Here is a 10,615-nt window from a genome sequence, read left to right on the forward strand (position 1 = left end):
ATTTTATTTTATTTTCAGTTCCAAATTCTTTACAACTCCCTTCAATATTTCCACTCATTGAGAAACCAAGAAAAACAAAACCTATTATAAATATATTGTTGTTGTGTTCAAGAGTTTTCAATCATGTTCCATTCTTTGTGGTTCTCTGAGGTTTTCCATTTCCTTCTTCAGTTCATTTTACAGATGAGGAAACTGGGGCAAACAGGGATAACTGATTTACTTAAATCACACAGTCTGAGGCTAATTTTAACTCAAAAAAATGAGTATTCCTGACTTCAGGCCTGGCTCTGCATCTGATGTGCCACCTGGCTGCATATACAAATATGTATAGTTATGAAAAATACTTGCAAAAGTTAATTCTGAAAAGAAAATGGGCTCTAATCTTTTCTTCATGTCTATCAGCTTTCTTTCTGGAAGTAGATAGCAAGTTTCGTCATGAGTCCTTTGAATTATGGTTGGTTGCTGTGTTCAGAGTTCTAAGTCTTTAAAACTTTATTATTTCAATAATATTGTTGTTAGTCTATAAATTGTTCTCTTGGTTCTGCTCACTTCACTTTGCATCACTCCATATAACCTTTCCTATGTTTTTCTGAAACCATTCTTTTAATCATTTCTTATAGTACAAAAGTATTCCATCACCTTCATATACCATAACTTGTTCAGCCATTCACCCACTGATTAGCAGCCTCTCAGTTTCTGATTCTTTGCCATCACAAAAAGAACTGTTATAAATATTTTTGCACATATGAGTCCTTTTCCTTTTTCTTTGTCCTCTTTGGAATATAGACATCGTAGTATTATCACTGAGTCATGCACAGTTTAGTAGATTCTGAGATGGAGTGTCTGAATTAGTTCACAATTCAACGAACAATATACCTGTTTTCTCACCTACAATATACCTGTTTTCCACAGCCCCTCTAACATTTGTCATCTTGCCAATTAGTCAATCTGATGGATATTAGGTGACATCTCAGAGTTGTTTTAATTTTTATTTCTCTAATAATTCATGATTTAGAGAATTTTCCACTTGGATTGATAACTCTCTTCCTCTGTAAACTGTTTATTCACATCCTTCGATCATTTATCAATTGAAGAATGACTTTTATTCATGTAAATTTGACTCAGTTCCCTGTATTTCTTAAAAACAAAACTCTTATCATAGAAATTTTATGCAAATATTTCCTTCAATTTCTTCTTCTCTTCTAATTTTAGTTACATTGGTTGTATTTGTGCAAAACTTTCATTTTATGTAATCAAAACTGTGCTTATGTCTATGTCTTTGCCTATTTCTGCTTCTCTGTCTCTGTGTATCTCTCTTTGATTCTGTCTCTATCTCTTCTCCTTTCTCCCTCTTCTTTGGTCATGAACTCTTTTCTTCTCTGTAGATCTGACAGGCAATTTCTTCTATGCATCTTTAATTTGTTTATGATGTCACCATTTATGCAAAAATTATGTATCCACCTTGAACCTATCTTGGTAAAAGATATGAGTTATTCTGTCATTTGTTTCTGCCAGACTACTTTCCAGTTTTCAAGACAATTTGTGTTGAATAGTGAGCTCTTCCCTAATATGGGGGACCCTGATGTTTATTAAAAACCAACCAACAAAAAATATGCTCATTTGTGTCTGCATATTATGTACCTTAATTCTTTCACATACATTTAACTTCTTTTAATATCAGATTCTTATCTATAAAATCTATAATAATAACTATAATATTTATCTCATAGAGATATTGTGAGGATCAAATGAGATTATTAATATACTCTATAAATCTTAAAGAACCAAATAAAGGTCTATAGTTATAGTAAAATATTTTTACCATAATGCTTTCAGCAATGAACTGTTATTGATATTGATTAGGAATTTTTCCATAAAATGCATTTATCTGAGAAGGTCTTATACACTCATTCTTTATTTTCCTCAGAAAAGTTTGCTGAAAAGAATTGTTTGATTCTTACTGATCCAAGTGGGCCTTTTGCTTCATGTCATTCCATTGTGGACCCTAGATCCTACCAAGAGGTGGGTGTAGTTTAAATCTTTAATATCTCACTATTTGTGAGAAAATTTAATTTATAGTAAACAGGCTTAAAGTAGCTAGTGTGTAAGATTTTTAAAAGATAAAAATTGAAGAAAGAATAAAACTTTGATTTATCAAGATATTTCATTTTAATTTGTAAAAATGTTCATTGTAAGGATTGCATTTTCTCATTGTTAACCCAAATAATAGGCTACAAAGAAAATCTCCACATGAGAAAATATTTCGATATACATTAATGCATGTAATAATTTGTAAATGAATGAAAAGATCAACATTTTTCAATAAAACCAATAAATAATTTTTCAATAAAAATTAATTAAGCCCCTATTTTTATCAGGTATTATGGTAGGGAAACAAAGACAAGAATGAAATAAATCTTCCCTGTCCTAAAAGAGCTCGTATTTTATTGCAAGAAAAAATATGCACACAGATGATAAATTTGTGTTCATGTGTGTAATAAATGCAAAGTAATCTCCTGAAGAAGTAAACTGTTAGAGTAGAATCTGGATATCTATATGAAATAGACTGGAACTAGGATTTGAAGGAACATAGAAATTTTATGAGTTAAAGGCAAAGAAGAAGTAGGAAAGAGAGACAGTCAGTGAAAGAGCATAGCTATTTAAAGATATTAAATCAGAGTATATTATTTTTGAAAGAAAGGACCTTAGAGCAAGAAAAAAGACCTTAGAGATTATCTAGTCCAAACCTTGAATTTTGCAGAATAGGGAAATTGAGACTCAAAAAGATTAAATTATTAGTTCTTATAATAAATTAAATGTAGAATTGAAACTAGAATTCAGATTTATGGACGTTAAATCATTATTTTATTACTTCTATCATACAATGATACAATGGTGTTTATCTTTTTCTTGCTTTAAAGAAATGTAAAACATTCACTTGTTCTTGTGAAAATGTTCAAGATTGCTTATGTACAGCAATGGGAAACTATGTAAAAGCATGTGCTGAGAATGGAGTATACTTAAGTGGATGGAGAAAGGGCCAATGTGGTAAGCAAACTTTATTTTCACTGATCCCATTTCATCATGACTATATCTATTTTCCCTATATATCTTTACAAATGTATTGTTAGTACTTTTTAGATGTTCCTTTAGAACATCTTTCCTTTTTATTTTTATCTGGAGTTAATATTTCCAAATGACAGTCATAATTAAATAAATATTTGGGGATTAAATGAATTAATGCTGAGTTAGAATTTTACCTTTAGATTATAATAAGGGCAAATCTATACCTAATCACACTTGTGAGAGTTTGTAAGAGATAATTATTAGATTTTCAAAATGAGTATTATCTGCCTTAGAGAACAAGTCGGGGCTTGATTATTTTTATTTTGTTTTAAGAAAGTAATAGAGAAAGTGTTAATCATGCAGATTAAATTTAAAAGTGTTTTCCATACACCTCTTTTTTTGAGAACTGGTCATTAAACATTTATCACACACCCTTGGATATACCTCATTTTGAGAAAATCAAATATAGAAATAATTTATGAAATGATTCAATAAATATTTTACATAAATATTTTACATAAATATTCTCTGATTCATAAAAAATGAACTGATTTATTTTTAAATTATGACTGACAAAATATGAATTTTACACAAATTTTCAAAAGCACATCTTCTGCAAAAAAAAGTTCTTAATTATAAAGAAGACTAATGATGTCCTAAGATAAACAGCTATTTTTTTTATTTCTATAAAACTGCTACTTTTTTATTGTTTTTGTAAATAGAACAAATTTGTCAAAATGGCCTGGTCTTCAAATACAATGCAAAAGCTTGCAATAGTTCTTGCCAATCATTATCAGAGAGAGATCAGAGTTGTGATGTACAAGATGTTCCAGTTGATGGATGTGGCTGCCCTGATGGAATGTATCTTAATAGTGAAGGATCTTGTGTCCTGAAAACTCACTGTGACTGTTACATAAATGATGAAATTGTGAAACCAGGCAGAATTGCTTCCATTGATGGCAATGTATGGTATGTAAAATACAATATGATGGTTTTAACAGTGGGATCTAAGAATTATGCCCTGTTGCTCTTACTTGGACAAAACTATCAGAAAGAGACTAGTTTTTTTGCTGAGAGAAGGATTTTATTTATATCTAAAAGTTTATTTAACATGCCTAAAATTAGCATTGGCCTAAAATTAGCACATTAGAAATTTTAACTTCTTATTTGGACTTATTCTTGTCAACATTTAGCTTATTTAAGATAAGACAGTATGATGTGCTAGAAAGAATTTCAGCTCTGGAGTAAAAGGACTTGAATTGAATCTTCCTTTGCCACTTGGGTGACTTGGGAAGTCCACTTAGTTCCTCTAGGACTTAGTTCATTTATAAAATGAAAAAAGTTCAACCAAGCGATCCATAATGTTCCTATCAACTCCAAACATCATTGACCATTGGATTCCAATGGCTTCAAAAATTCCTTTGAAAAAATCATAAAGTTATTTTAAATACCACCATTTCTGTCTAGTATACCAATATATTTTAAATGAAATGTTTTAACTGTGCTTTTAATACAGAACTAAGTGTGATGTGATATGGGGCAAACTATTTCATTACCAGATTTTTCCCTTACACAATATGAACATAGTCATAGAATCATTACCTGTAGAAGGTAGGATTTCAGTTGTGATTTAAAGGAAGACAGGGAGGTCAGTAGTTGGGGTGAAGAAAGGAAAGAATTTCAGGCATGGTGGTTAGTTAGGAAAAATGCCAGGAGCCAAGAAATGGAGTGTCTTATTTATATAACATCATTATCACTTCTATCAAGATTTGGTCATAGCAATTTTTTATGGATAGAAAGATAATAATAATAAAAAATAAAGGCTAATTTCTTAATTTTGGAAGAACTTTTTCTTTACTATTTAAAAAATCATAATATTAGCACTGTTCCACTAAATGACAAAGTATTTGGTTGATTTCTACCAATTACTTTTCACATTCCTTGAGTAATACCAGATCATACAGGGATACTCATGCTTCTAAATTTTTTATCAAGTTTTCTCAAATTATCTTTAAAGTTTTGAGTAGTACAAGCCTTCAAATTTTTGTCATTTATTTCTTTGACTTTTATTGACTTTGATTTTGACTAAATGCATCATAACAACCTAATGTTAATTCAATCAGTGCTTTGGTCAAAATGTTCATTAATATTTCAAAGAACATGAAAACCACTCTATCTCTGCCTTGCCCTTAATTTGCAGCCTCTCCTGCCCAAAATCTTTGTTTTATGACATCGATAATTAGGATTTTTAGGGATTATCATCATCATCATCATCATCATCAGTGATCATTATTATTATTATTATTATATTAATATTTCATTAATTTGGTCAAACAATAGCAGTTTATTAAGGAACCGCAATTATATGATGTGTAGTTTTTTATTGTATTTCTTTATTCATTACCAGTATCTGCAAAGATGGGAGTCTTCATTGCCAGGATCCAATTGAGAATATCTCAAGTAAGTCAATCAATCAACATTTATTAAGTATCTACTGTGTATCAGGTACTGAGGTAAGCACTAGGTTTACAAATAGAGGCAAAATACAGCCCCTGCCTTCAAGAAGCTTACAATCTAATGAGGGAAATAACCTGTCAACAAGTATACACAAACACAGCTATATGCCAGATAAATAGGAAATAATTAAGGATTGAGGAAGATTACCTGTAGAAAGTAGAATTTCAGTTGTGATTTAAAGGAAGACAGGGAGATCAGTAGTTGAGGTGGAGAAGGGAGAGGACAGTCAGGAAAAAATGCCAGAAGCCAAGAAATGGAGTGTCTTATTTGTACAGCATTCAGTATCACTGGATGAAAGATATGTCAGGGAATAAAGTTTAAAAAAAATGGAAAAGTAGGTAGTACTACATGTGTTATGAGGAACTTTGAATGCAAATAAAGTAATTTATATTTGATCCCAGAGGTAGTAGGGATCCACTGGAGTTATTGAGTAAGGGCTTTAGGAAAACCATTTTAGTGGCTGGCTGGATTGTAATGGAGAGAAACTTGAGACAGGCAGAGCCAACAGCAGGTTATTGGAATACTCTAGGTATAAAGTGATGACTACCCATTACCAGAGAAGTAGCAGTATCACAAGAGAAAAGGGTGAAATTGTACAGGTGAAATCAACAGGGTTTCAAAACAGATAGGATATGGGGACTGAGAAATAGTAGAGTCCAAGATGACTGCTAGGTTATAAGACTGAGGAACTGGGAGAATGGTTGTCTATAAACTTAGTATGCCCACATTTTACTAAAAGAACCTGAATGAAATTCTATCTACTCAACATTATTTATTTTTTATTCTAGAAAATTGTACTGGAGGAGCTGAATATGTGAACTGCAGTGAACCAAATGCACAGCGAAGACAGGACAGAACATGTAGCTCTTGGAATATACCTAATTTTAATGTAAGTAAATGGCAAGTGCTAAATGCTAAAATACTACAATAATTCAGAAATTCAAACATTTGGAAAATTTGTTATTAAATTACTTTATTTGAAAGGAAAAAATATATATATATATAATCTCCTAATCTATATTAAATAAGTGAGATTTGGTATAATTTCTTTGGGAATGATTATTTATATTCCTTTATGTAGGAGGACATTCCCTGCAGACGTGGATGCTTCTGTCCTATAGGAATGGTTCGGGACTCAAAAGGAAACTGCATTTTTCCTGATGACTGCCCATGTTTTTTTGGTGGATGGGAATATGACCAAGGAAGTACCACAACAGTTGGATGCAATGAATGGTGCATATCAAACTAATAATTTTCTAGAGGGATTGGGGGTGGGATGGGGTGGGGAGAGAGTTTTTGTATTTTGTAGTTTAAAAAAATATGTGGCTGAGAAAAGGAAAAAACAAATATTTTTTAATCTTAGTCATTTAGGATTAAAACTAAATTACCGGTGATTTTCATTTTTAAAATGTATTTACAAGAGAGAAAGAAGAAAAGAGGACATGCAATGATATTCCTACAACTTTATGAATAAATATACCAATTTCTTTTGTTCTTTCCCTTATAAATTAATATATTAATGCTTTTCTTATAATTATTATAAATATATAATACAAATATTATATTATTATAAATGTCATTTTGGTATCTTTTTTAGTACTTGTATAAAAGGATCTTGGAATTGCACACAAAACAAGTGTCAAACATCCTGCCATATTTATGGGGATGGACATGTTAGAACCTTTGATGGAAAAAGCTACAGCTATGATGGTCTCTGTCAGTATTCCTTTGTTGAGGTAATTACAAATATCTTATTAAAATATTTTAATCTTTATCAAATAGATATACTGTTTTTAAACACTGAGTTTACTTTTGCTTCACAGTGCGCAATTTATATAAATATAGATATATGCTCCTTGATATTGTTATGATATATACTGTAGTGAAAGTTGCACTGGATTTATAGTTAGAGGATCTAGCTTAAAATTTTGGCTCTGCCACTATACCTTTTTGTGTCTCATTTTCCACATTTGTAAAATAAAAAGGGTCAGACAAGTTGATTTCTAGGTTCCTTTACAACTCTACATTTTATATTCAAACATTAAACTTTTGGATTACTTGTAAGCAATTTTATGGATTAGTCCTATTAAATATTTAATTCTATACATATTTTGATGAGACATTTATTTATATAAACTGACAAGAAATAAATAGTCCCCCAAATTATAGAATCACAAATGTCACGCACACACACATACACACATACATACACTCTCAACCTGAGAGATCGGTAAAAGTTTTAAGGATTATAATTATAAATATATTATAAGGATTTTGGGGAAAAGTGGAAATGAAGTTGTTTTCTAGAGAATAAAATTAGAGTTTGCATACCTAGAAGAAGCTAAATTGGAGGAGAAAGTGACATGAGTCATTTAAAATAATTATTAAAGTTAAAATTTAATTGGAAACATTGACAATTCAAGGTAATCACGGTAGATTAAATGTCTTTGATAGAAAAGTTTGTAAATTGTTAAAATTGTAAATTGTTTCTTTTAGGATTATTGTGGTCAAGAATATGGAACATTCCGAGTTTTAACAGAAAGTGTTCCATGTTGTGAAGATGGACTTACATGTTCAAGAAAAATAGTAGTTGCTCTAAAGGTACAGTATAACTCTTATTCACTTACTTTTACTTTGATCAGTCCAGAAAGCAACTGATTGAAACTAATATAATCTTAAACTTTTTTTCTCATTTATAGGACCAAAATGTTGTCTTGCATGATGGCAAAGTCACAGTAGTCAAAAATTTGGAAAGTAAAGGATGTGAACTCAATACAACTGCATACTCTATACATACTGTTGGTCTGTACTTGATTTTGAAATTTGAAAACGGATTAATCCTGATTTGGGACAAAAATACAAGAGTATCTGCTATACTGGATCCAAGCTGGAGTGTATGTATATCAATAATATGGTATTTATGAGGAAGCACAGTAGTTTCTGATATTGAAAGATAGTTCCAACAACGCTGACAGGAATAGGAATACTGCTAGTGTTTGAATCTATTAAGGGGAAATAAAACTTCCTTACTTCTATTTCCATCTTAGGGAAAAGCAAACTATATTATCAGGGCACAAAGAATCTGGCAAAATAAACTGTGAGATAGTTTGATTTTAGTCTAACCTTGTCAAATTAATAGTAAGATTTTCAGTTATAGGTATTTGTGTAATAGGTAATTATAAATCTGCTTTTAAAAATATTCCTGCAGTTAGAAGAAAACCATTTACATATTATTTTTTTAACTTTTGTATGGCTTATACACAATTGTAAACTTATTTAGAAACTTGAATTGTAAAGACTGATAAAATTCAACATTGGTTTCAGTTATCATATGACTATTATGAATTACACAAAGCTCTTTTTTTTTTTAAATTGCAGCAGCTTTTTGTTTAAAAAAAATCCTAATTTATTATTTATTTTGATGTTCTTTTCTTTTTTAAATTTTGAGTGCCAATTCTCTCCCTCTCTCCAAGATCCTCCAATACCCACCAAGAAGGCAAGCAATATGACATCAATTATGCATGTGAAAAGATGCAAAATACATTTCTATATGAAGCATATTTTTAAAAAAGCAAGAGAAAGAAAGGGAGAAAATTATGCTTAAATTTGCACTTAGAGTTCAAAAGTTCTTTCTGTGGAATAGGATAGCATTTTTTCCTCATTGATCCATGATCCTGGATCATTGTATTGATGAGAGCAACTAAGTCTTTCACAGTTTGATTACTATTACATCATTGCTGTTACTGTGTACAATACTTCTGATTCTCTCACTTTACTTTGCATCAGTTCATATAGGTCTTGTTATGTTTTTCAGAAATTAACCTTTTTGTCATTTTTGTAGCACTATGGCTCTCCATAACAAATATGTGCTACAACTTGTTCTAATTGACTTATTATTGACTTATTATTATTATTGACTTATTGATTTCTAATTCTTTACCACCACAAAGATGGCTGCTATAAATATTTTTGTACATATGGGTCATTTTTCTTTGTCTTTGATTTCTTTGGGAGTGGTATTGCTACATCAAAGGTTATGCACATTTTTATAGTCTTTTGGACATAGTTCCAAATTGTTCTTCAGGATGATTGTATCAGTTCACTATTCTATCAGCATTGTATGTGCCTATTTTTCGCTCATAACCTCCTGCATTTGTCATTTCTGAAAAAATGTAGGAGGAGTTCTTCAGAGTTGATTTGATTTGCCTTTATCTACTTAATAGCCATTCAAAGCATTTTTTCATATAACTATAGATCGCTTTGAATTTTTTTTCTGAAAAATGCCTGTTTATATACTTCACCATTTATCAATTGCAGAATGGCTTTCATTTATATACATATTTTTGTTTAATTCAATCCTACAGTCACCATATATTTGAGAAATGAGGCCTTTGATTTTCAAAGAAACTTGCTGTAAAACTTCTTAACACTATTTCATTGTCTATGATATCTTTTAGGATAAAATAATTTTCTGATTATCTTTTTTTTAATTAAATCAATTTTGACTTTTCCTTTGTCTGAGATCATGATTGTTACTCCTGTCTTTTTTTTCATTCAATTATATATATTTTCTCCCCTCTTTGAACTAATTCCAATAAGAATAAAGTTCAAGCATTGCCTGTCACCTTTGTCATTTCTCCCTTCGTTGTAAAAACTCTCTTTTGTATGCCTCTTTTAAGAGAAAAAATTCCCCATCCTACCTCTTTTCCTCCCATTTCTCAATATATCCTTCTTTCTCCTTTTAATTTTTTGGAGGTCATTTCAACATAATCAACATACACCTATGCTTTCTCACTATGTAAACTCCTTTTAACTGCCCTGATAATGATAAAGTTATTAGGAGTTGGTTACATGTATTAGGTTCCCATAAGTAAAAAGCTTAACTTTACTACATTCCTTATGATTACTGTTTCATGCTTATCTTTTAAGTCTTCTCATCTTCTATTTGAATGTCAAATTTTCTATTCAACTTTGTTTTTGTTTTTCATTAGGAATGAGTGAAAAGTCCTCTGTTTTATTAAATATCCAATAT

Source organism: Sminthopsis crassicaudata, chromosome 5 (assembly GCF_048593235.1).
Source record: "Sminthopsis crassicaudata isolate SCR6 chromosome 5, ASM4859323v1, whole genome shotgun sequence".
Taxonomy (NCBI): Eukaryota; Metazoa; Chordata; class Mammalia; order Dasyuromorphia; family Dasyuridae; genus Sminthopsis; species Sminthopsis crassicaudata.